Here is an 8,241-nt window from a genome sequence, read left to right as displayed (position 1 = left end):
GGGCTGAGGGTAGAACTCACACAATGTCCACCATGCCCTCAGATGTTTACAGACTAAGAAGCCTGGCTCTCTGCTGAGTCATTTAATTAAACTTACAAACTCCTCAAGTTGACACGATGTATCAACCAATACAGACATGAAGTTCAAAGTTTGTTCTGCTTTTCCTTACCCGTTGGCTATTTGTAGGCCCAAATGAAGAGTCACAGCTTTTAGTAAAAGATGCTTTTAAATTCCTGGGTTCCTCAGAAGAACACACATGAGTTTGAAGCCAGCCTGGACTATGTAGTGAGTTCAAGGGCAGCGTAAACTACACAGTGAGATCCTCTCAGAAGACGAGAGAGAAAGAGAGGAGAGAGTATATATCCTGTAATATTATTTATGTTAAATTCCACAAAAATATAATCAATAGTGACCATAGATTGACAATAGTCTAGGGCCGGGAGTTTCAGCAAAGAGGTATGAGGTAACATTTCAGGGTGATAAAAATGTTCATGTTACCTGAAGTGGCAGTTACATGGAAACATGCATTTATTGAATCCCATCAAAATATATCATTAAACGGTATGCATTATATTCTACATAAATTATAGCCCAGTAACATGGATTAAAAAGTGATACTCTGTGAAGCAACCTTCCCAAGTATTCTGACCTCCAGTGACTGCTTCTCTTCTGAATTTGACTAGTAGCACACAATTCCTTAATTGCCTATTTTTTTTCTACTGAGAATATTTTTATTATACAAGTTCCATACATGGCCATTATTTGAAGGACATTTACAGAAATAGAGTTCAATAGAGTTCAGTTTCATGTCTCTGTCTCATCCACACAAACTACCCACACACGCAGCTCAGGCACAAGCCCGCAGGAGCGAGACGCAAAGCTACTGCTTTTTGAGAGCTCTGATGGAAAAGAATCCTCCAATTCAAGAACCAAGCCCAGGACCTGCTCAAGTCTTAATACCCTGTGTTCATATGACAAAGTCTAAAAACGTGTCACAGATTACCCCATCACCATTCAAAGTTAATAATAAAATCAAATCCCATTTCTCAAAAAGCCATAGGAAGTACACTAGTATTTACAGACCCCATTAAATTATGCATAAATAAATTCTGTACACACAACACAGTTTCTCAAAATACAGAACTCTGCAGGGACTGGGATGACAGGCAGCTGCCAGGCTCCCTGGCCACCCTTTTCAAGTTTACTCAAAAATAAAAAATTAAAATTAAAAAAAATCAAGATTTGAAATAAATATGCAAATAAAGCTTTAGTACCTTACAAGAACAGATCCATTTCCAAGGGTTTCCCATTTAAAGAGTCAACTTTCAAAGTTTAAAAAAAAAAAAAAAAATGAAATCAGCAGGCTTTGTTTCTATAAGTTTTCTAAAATCAGAAAGCCCCCTTTGAGCTTGGGGTTCAAAGTGTCAAATACCACGTGAACTTGGGGTTCAAAGTGTGTCAAACAGCACTTCTGAGCCAGTTGCTAAGCACACAGACCCTCCGCCCTCCTCCACTGGAGGATGGTATGATCCCTGGAGAACGTAGATACTCATTTTTTTGTGATAAATATTGAGTGGATGCGAAAAACAGCCATTCTGTCTTAACACTGAAAAAAATAAGCTGTGGATCTGTGAATGTCCTGTTGATTTGACATTACAACAGCGAGGTGTATGGTTTCTTGTTGAGGCCCAGGCAGTTTATTGATCTTACAACTTGTAGCACCACTTGGAGGGAATGGATGAATGGGGTTCCAAAGTATAAATGCTTAACATGGAACAATAACAAAACCCAGCACTGGTCACCTTGGGATTGGATGTCCGGAGTCAGACACTTCAACACTTGAGAAACCGAGTCCAAGAGGGGAGAGTCAGAATCGCCAAAGTTGAGCCAGGCACAGATCAGGTAGGTAGTGAGCGCTTCCCCGGACTCCAGCGCTCCGCAGACCACTGGGAGTAGGGAGGGATGGATCTCGTGGTCCTCTCCAGTCCCACGCCGCGCCCGCCCTGTGTCACTTGCGGTGCTTCTCCATCTTCTCCAGAGTCTTGTTGGAATCCGCGGGACTCTGCTCTCCGGGGTTCATGTAGGACTTGTCTATCAGGCTCAGGGCCTCTTTCATGTAGTTCTGCAAGGCAGACATGGCCGCGCAGATGGCTTGGCTGCCGAAGCCGTGGGTGATCAGGCTGAAATGCGACAAGCAGTTCTGGATGTTCGCCTCCAGCACCAGGGGGGGTCTGTTGTTCCCATTGGGGGTCTGATCTTGACTGAGGAGGTCCGTGAACTCCTTGCACACTTGCTGTGCAGCCAGGAGCATGTTCTTCCTGTTCGCCATCTCGTTACGTCCTCCAAGATGAAGTCTGGTTAAGTACTCGGCCACTGGCTTAGTAGGAAACTCAGCTTCGCAGACATATGCAAAGTCTCGGGCCAGGTGAACCGCTTCGCCTTCCACGAGGGACGTCAGGAGGGTCACATGAGCAGCCTTGCGCCTGCCAGCAGGAAGATTCAACCCTATCTTGCCCAGCTTCTCCCGCAAGGACCGACCTCCGTTTTTGGATTTAGCTCTTCTGAGAACACCACCCAGCAGGGAGGCGTTCAAGCATTCAGGCAGTGACAGTCGCCTCTGGACTTCAGCCATGGTCACTTTATATTTAGATGTGGAGCTGAGGAGGGACAGTCTTCCGGGGACAGAGCAGAAGACCTCACTTGGATTCATCACGGCACGCACCAGGTCCTTCTGACAGGGAAGGCTCAGAGGGTTTTTAGTCATCGAGATGGGACCTTTGCGAATCACTGTCTGGTCATGCAGAAGCAGGTGCTGGTCGTCGACATTCTGCACTTCGTCCATCTGGTGAGCCATGTCGTGCAGCCCAGGTTGTCCGCCAGGTCCGAAGGGTCCAGGGAATGCGCGTGGGGCAGCAGTAAGTCGGAGCGGCGGTAGGCGTCTCTGCGGGAGCTCACCGAGCCCCCGTCCAGCCCAGACAGGTGCGGAAGCAGGCCGGCCGGGCGGCCGTGGTGCGAGGGCGGGCCGGCACCTTCCTGGCCCTGGCGGCCGGGCCAGCTCTGTTGCTGGCTGCCGGTGGGCGCCGGCTGGTGCAGCGGGTTGATAGCGGCGGCGTAGGCTTCTCCCAGGTGCGAGTAGGGGTCCGCCGACTGAGAGTACGCCAGCTGCTGGTAAGGCGGCGGGAAGTAGGGTGGTTGGTACTCGCCAATCCCGGCGTGCGAGAGCAGCGGTGCGGGGCTGTAGAGGTGCTGTCCGGCCGAGGACAGGTGCGGGATGCGCGGGGTACCATTGATGCTCCCGTCGTGGCGATCCTGAGCGACCGAGTCGTCCACGCCCCTCGGCGAAGGTCTGGGCGCTCGGGTGCCCGGGGCTCCCAGAGGTGCCACGCCCGATCCCCAGGTCTTGGGTCTGGAAGAGCCGGGGCTGAGGCCGTGGCCGTCGCCCGGGGAGGAGGCCGGCCCTTAATTGCCTATTAACTGTCTTGTTTTGGCCTCTAATTGTTAAGCAGACACACCACCTTCCTTTTCAACTCTCCGCCTTCTCCCAACCCATCGCTAACTAGCTCTTCTGTGTGGGAGACTTAAAATGGTTGAAATCTGTATGGATGTTTTCAGTTATTGAGTTCATCAGTGAGAGGTCGCTCAGGAAAAGGTGGCTCACAAGTAAAAGTTGCGAATTTCCTTCAAACGTTGGGAACCAAAACTCCAGTCGGTTCCAGTTGGCAACCACGTCCAGCTCTGTCCTCAGCTACGCGATGATCTAAACACATGAACAAATCAATTAGGCTTTGGGGAGGCCTATTGTGAATGGAGTGGCCATGGGGTCTGCTGCCTGTCCCTGCAAGGCACAGTCTGTCCCTGCCGCTCTCCTTGAATCTGAGATGGACTCATGCAGGTGACACTGTACCAGCTCCAGGATGAGGCCTCCAGAGACCTTGCAGCTCCCAGGCATGCAATCCTGGAATGAGGAAATCGTGTCAATAAACCATGCATGACCTCCTGGGAGAGAAGATTCACAGTCCTCTGTAGGACCCCACCTGATGGGTACTCGGCCACCGGAAATATGGCAGGTGTCATGCAGCACAAACCAACTTTTCTGCCCCTGCTAATAACTTCAGATGCACAGTTCCCTTAAAAGGCAGAAGCAATCATCAAATCTTCAAAATAAACCAAAAAGGGGGCCAGCCAGATAGCTCAGCAGACTAAAGCGCCTGCTTAGGCAGGTACAGAGACTGGGGTTTGATCCCCGCCATGCCCTGCCAGCCCCAGCCTCGGGGCGTGCTGAGACAGTGATTGAGACTGGGCATGGTGACTCATGCCTATAATCCCAGCACTTGGGAGGCTGAAAATAGGAGGATCACTACGAGTCCGATCTGTGTGGTGAGACCCTATAGACCCTGTAATAAATACATATAAAATAAACCAAAAGGAAAGGTTGAGGCTAACAAGTAAGAATTGATTTCTTCCTGGATACAGTAATCATGAAACTAGGTAAATATATCTGAGTGAATAACTAGGATGAGTAAGGAAATAATCCTATGTTTAGTAGTAAATGTTTGATTTTAGGGACATGTCCAGTGGAGGACTAGAGCTGGTGAGATCCAATTGTTAAATGTTCAGGAACTTTGTGAGTCAGTTGTTAAACTGTTGGTAACTTAAAATCAGCCATAATGCAAGCTTTTATACCATGGCAATTCGTAAACATGAATTAGAGCCAGTCGTTAAGCTTTTACTAGTGTGCCACGGGGTTGCTAGAGGTGAATTTCATTAGTGTGTACATGTATAAATAAACATAAAAGATATACCCCCTTTTTAATATAAACACAATGTTTTTATTTTTTTTGCTTTGTGAAATTTTTTGCCATAATTTTATTGATAAACGAATAGCTATGAGACAGTTTCAAATCAAATCGGTAGGACAGTTTCAATAATTAAAACACTGCATACATTTCTTCCTAGTGGTTAATTGCTGTACAAGATACGGACTTGATATCCTATTTACAAACACCATTAGAACAAATCATTCTATTCATTAATACCCCGTTTTTAAGGAAGGTATTGGTTGGTTCCACTGCAATCTATGATCTTGGGTGTGCTGATTAGTCTTTCTGGATATTCGTTCTCATCCATTCTTTTTTTTTTTTTTTTTTTTTTTTTTTTTGTGTGTGTGTGTGTGTGTGTGTGTGTGTGTGTGTGGCCAGCTCAGCCCACCAGGGGGCGGGGCTGGCTGGCATGTGGTGCTGGGGATTGAACCGCGGTCCCTGGGCTTTGCTAAGCTTGTTCTAAGTAGGTGCTTTAGACCACTGAGCCATCTCACCAGCCCTCATCCATTCTTAAAAATCACATTTTACACATCCTTCAGCTTTTATCTCCCGTGGTTGTATTTATGGTAATTATACCTGGGCATCCAGTTGAAAGCTACCATGAGATCAATCCAAATTGCCACATCTTTGCCACACATTTTGCCACACATTTTGGGGTGGCTCAGCAGCTTTGTTTTTTTGTTTCTTTTTTTCTTTTGTGGTACTGGGGATTGAACTCAGGACCTTGTGCTTGCCAGGCAAGTGCTTATTCTACTGAGCCATCTCCTTGGCCCTGGCTCAGTGGCTTTGTAAAGGTGGTTTCTAGACTCTTTCTTTTGTCTCTTCCTTTAGAAATGGCTTGCCAGATGAGAAAGTATTCTTGCCCTCAAAAGTATTCCAGATCCTCCTTGCCTGAAGCAAAGAATTGGATGAGACAAGCCAAATAGAGCATCAAAAATGTACTTGCAAAGTAAGGGATGGATGGAGTGTGGGAAGATCTAGCTCTGCAGAGTGAGCTTGGGCTGACCAGAGAGAGGAAAGGATAAAATCAAAGGTAAAGTGCATTCAGTGCTAGGAGACATGGAGCGGCAACTGCGTGGCGTCTCGTCCCTTTTCTGCTATCCATACCCCATGGGAGCTCCAAGAAGTTCCACAAAAGGGGCCCTGGAAGTTAGTTGATGTTGTCCTGCAGTCTTGTACTTAACAGGTCCCACTTGTCTCCCCAGTCAGCTTTGCCACATCTGACCTCCGATGTCATTTCTGTCCTCAGCAAAGAATTGGTCAAGATAAGCACAAAGGGTAGCAAGGTTTTGTATTTATCTAACGCATAAAAAGAAACATGCTCTGCTGAGCAAGTCCAGGCCAACTAAACGTAGGATAAGTGCACTCTGCGGTTTGAGAGAAGACCCCTGTGCCAGCAAGAACGCAGAGGCACAGCGCTCGGTGGCTCCAGGCTCGGCATCTGCCACTCCTCAGGGTGACATCAGGTCTAGGTTGTCCTATTGAAAACCTGCTCAAGTTCTAGAGAGAAGAATTTAAGATGGCACTTTGGTTGGTCCTCCTCCCCCTTTATATCTAGGTTTTATTCAAGGATTACTTGTTATATTGTATTGGTTCTCTCTGGTTTTTTCTTATGCAGAGACTTGGGAACTATTCTGCATGTGTCCTGGAACCCTGCAATCACAGGTCATACCCATTTCTCCAGCCAGTCTGCCGCACCCCAATCTCCTGACTCTATTTTGACTATGTTGCTAAATACAAGTGTTGCTCTAATTCAAGATACTGAAGTGTACAACAGCAATTTATCGTGCTTTGGATTATGGGTAAGGAATGGTGGAAAGAAAAGCGATCATCGTGCCAGATACTTTGTCAGTTAGGAATGAGTTCTCTTCTTCAAACCCACGGTGGCTTCCGATCCTAGGTGCTTCATAAAGTTTGCTGAAATGATTGGCTGCTTGGAGAGAACATTAGGAAGGTGATCTGTTCTTGCCAAATTATAAGACTCAGGACAAATCAGGCTCTCCTCATGATTCCTGAGTATGATTGTGAGACTCTGACTCAACTTTTCCATGTAAAAACAGGAGTTCATGTACAAGCAACATTAGCAGCCTTTGGGTAACCAAATAAGGAACTGAGGAGCCCTGGGTTTCCTGCAGGACGATGCTGTATAAATACGAGGTTATCTTACAGAATCAGAAAGAATGCCTAAGTGCAAAGCTAGAAAACACATTACAGTCCTTTCTGCTTCTTCCCAGTGCATTCAAAATATTCTTATTTTCATAAGATTAAAAACCACATTAAAAAATAGTAGGGGGCTAATGGCTGAGTCAGTTGAGAAATATTTCCTTTGGCATTAAAATTCTTGCAAATTATTTTGGTAAGAATATTAGCATGTTATTGTGAACTTTGTACGCAAAAAAATAGCTTTTCCTAAAAACAGTAGAAACATAAGCTTTTACTCTTAATAACTAAAATGGTTTGTGGGTTGATAGTCAATTGGACTTATCTTCTGGACAGCAAAAAACTACACATCTAAAACTGGAGAAGGGGGCTGGGCAGATAGCTCAGAAGACTAAAGTGCCTGCTTAGGCAAGCTTAGGCAAGCGCTGGGACCGCAGTTCAATACCCGGAACCACATGCCACGCCAGCCCCACTCCCACAGCACGCTGAGCCAGCCCAGAAGTAAATAAATAAAACTGGAGAAGTATTCCCCCAGTAAAGTTTGCCTGAAATACCTGGAGGCCATCCAAAATGAAAGGACATGGAATCTTTCTTCCATTAAAACTACTTGGGATGTAATTAAAGATGCTTCCTGAAATATGTGGAAACCACATTTTCTATCCTCTCTGTCAATAGTACTTCCATTCTGATCCTGCCAGCTGCTTAGCTGCAGGCAGATAAGATCGGGGACTGATGTGACATAGACTAATGAACTGCTGAGGCTACAGACACTACCCCCAGAAAACATACATTCTCAGGCTTTTACAGTTCTCAGAGCCTGAAAACTGGCTCTCCATTTGGATTCTCCATCCAAATCCCATGCAGAGGATCTTTAGGCCGACATCCTTTGCACTGGGGCAGTTTCAGATGCTATGGAACAGAAAATGACTCCTAGTACCATAGGGACACTACGCTACACATAATCGGACAAGGGGGCTTGGGAGATAGCTCAGTTGAATAAGTGCTTGTTTGGCAAGGGCAAGGTCCTGAGTTCAATCCCTGGTACTACTAAAAAAGAAAAAAATAATCTTTGGGCTGGGGAGATAGCTCAATGGCATAAGCGCCTGCCTTGTGAGCACAAGGTCCTCAGTTCAATCCCCAGTAACACAAAAAATTAAAAAAATAATAATAATAATTGGACAGAGTCTTTGAACATCACTCAATTAGAATCAAGCAGAGAAGGTAGACATTTATCACACAATCAAGTGAAAAGATGCCTAAG

At 46.0% G+C, this 8,241-nt stretch overlaps 1 pseudogene; it reads right to left on the bottom strand.

The window, feature by feature from the left end:
* Positions 1-2,008: 2,008 nt before the first annotated feature.
* Positions 2,009-4,074, bottom strand: LOC101579737 (annotated as a pseudogene).
* Positions 4,075-8,241: the final 4,167 nt, after the last annotated feature.

The sequence above is a fragment of the Octodon degus genome, unplaced genomic scaffold (assembly GCF_000260255.1).
Source record: "Octodon degus isolate 3935 unplaced genomic scaffold, OctDeg1.0 scaffold00004, whole genome shotgun sequence".
Lineage (NCBI taxonomy): Eukaryota > Metazoa > Chordata > Mammalia > Rodentia > Octodontidae > Octodon > Octodon degus.
This window is presented reverse-complemented; position numbering and strand designations above follow the sequence as displayed.